At 40.7% G+C, this 1948-nt stretch overlaps 1 protein-coding gene across 1 annotated transcript in view; it reads left to right on the top strand.

The window, feature by feature from the left end:
* Window positions 1–401: 401 nt before the first annotated feature.
* The window catches only part of LOC106013820 (WD repeat-containing protein 17), a gene marked incomplete at its 3' end in the record, with an annotated part of 14575 nt that continues 13028 nt past the window's right edge, over window positions 402–1948 (top strand). Inside the window, 1 exon segment of the mRNA XM_013090519.2 lies at window positions 402–492.

Genomic DNA, 1948 nt, shown 5'->3' with positions numbered 1-1948 from the left:
GAGAGAGAGAGAGAGAGAGAGAGAGAGAGAGAGAGAGAGCACGCGCGCGGCCACAGATTTTTATAAAACAGACATTCACTTTTAATTTGACTTTGTCGATTTCCATTGTCTTGCCTTGAAAGTGAAAGTTGTAACAGCTTGCGAGGACTTTTTCTGTGCACTGTTTAGCCGAGAGAAACTATTCGCGGTTTGCCTCTCAAATTTCATCTCAACTAACAGATCTATAACTGCGACGAGGAATAATTTTGATTCAACTCTCTATAATACATAATAAAGGCTAATAACTTTTAAGGAAGGTAAATCCGTTTAGTAAAATAAAACCGGATGAATATTTTTTTCTCTGTGGGAGAAATATTTAGAGTACACCGGATTTCCGAAATGTTTGATCACGTGACCTGGTCGGTTTGGTATGGAAAACAATAGGCCTAGTCTACAACAAGAGTGGCAAATGAATGAATCTTGAAGTTGAAGGTAGAGTGGTTTGTCTCAAAGGTGAGGGCAAGCAACGAAATCTAGATCTAAATATTATAGATCTAGATCTAGACTCTATAGATATAGAGGTAAGATCGAAGAATACCGGACCAGCGGACTGACTTTGCCTTGAATACTAGATTAGTATCTCGTTAAAAAAAACCCACTAGATCTAGACTAGATCTATCTTCATGTTTACAGTTTACATGGATTTAACTAGATCTAATTGACATCAAGATCTAAATCTAGATCTAAATATCTAGATCTAGATGATCTAGCCTAATTATCAGTTTCAACATTTCGTAATTCAATGGAATGAGAAGGCAATTTCCAAAGAGCGCCGTAGAATCTAGATCTAGATTCTCTATTAGAGGGAAGATTGAAGAATCGAAGTGTATACAGACCCGGTAACCGGGAACAAAGTCACGAAGTATACAGACCCAGTTGGAGAACTCTTTAAATTTAGTGATTTCGGAAAGTTTCAGCGCCCAGACCCGGTAGTGTGTTTGTGTGTGTGTGTCGTGTGTGTGTGTGTGAGAAAGAGAGAGAGAGAGAGAGAGGTCGGTGCTTTTTCGGTAGTTCCCACCCTGACAAAATTTTAATGAATAGATCTACCGGTCCGAAATTCTCCATTGAGAGATCATATTAATTAAAAACTGGGGAAAAATCATGAATTCCTAAGCAGGCTAAGGCAAGGCAAGGCCTAACCTAATCTAAGCCTTTGAGACTTGAGACATAAATTATGATAAATCTAGAGATCTAGATTCTAGATCTAATCTAGATCTAGAATCTAGATCTAGATTCGGCGATTGTCAAAATTTCCGCGTTTAATTCCGATGTGCGCTTTTCAAAGCCTAAGGTATGTTTCGCTTTGGTCCCTAACCCTAACCCTGACCCTAACTCTTCAACCCTAACCCTAACCCTAACCCTGACCCTCCTAACCCTAACCCTAACTCCAAGTCCAAATGCACCAAAGCGAAACATACCTTAGGTCTTAGGCTTTGAAAAGCGCACATCGGAATTAAACGCGGAAATCTTGACAATCGCCCTAGATTCTAGATCTAGATTCTATCTCTCTAGGGCGATTGTCAAGATTTCCGGCCTGGTCCACAGCTCACGAACGACAGGAATGTGGCTAAGGCAGTGTTTGCCTATATTATTGTCCATGGTTCGCAGGGTGCAAGGGAATGAGTGAGATTTTCTTTGTGTGTGCCTGGGTGGGGTGTGAAAGTCATGCGGATGGGGATGACCCGGGGTAGAGAACACAGGAATTGAATGGATGAGTGAAACTGAAAGAGAGGAATGACTCATGAGCCCTGGAGTGAATGGATCCTGTGTTTCTATTTTTGTATACTTTGAACTGTCATGTTACTGAATAAATCCTGAAATAAAGCCCGAAAAACAAACACACACACACACTCCTCACTCTCCACTTATACACTTACTATAACACACAGACACACTCACACACGCACAT

This window comes from Aplysia californica, unplaced genomic scaffold (genome assembly GCF_000002075.1).
Source record: "Aplysia californica isolate F4 #8 unplaced genomic scaffold, AplCal3.0 scaffold01315, whole genome shotgun sequence".
Lineage (NCBI taxonomy): Eukaryota > Metazoa > Mollusca > Gastropoda > Aplysiida > Aplysiidae > Aplysia > Aplysia californica.
Note: the sequence above shows the minus strand (reverse complement) of the source record. Positions and strands in the feature narration are given on the sequence as shown.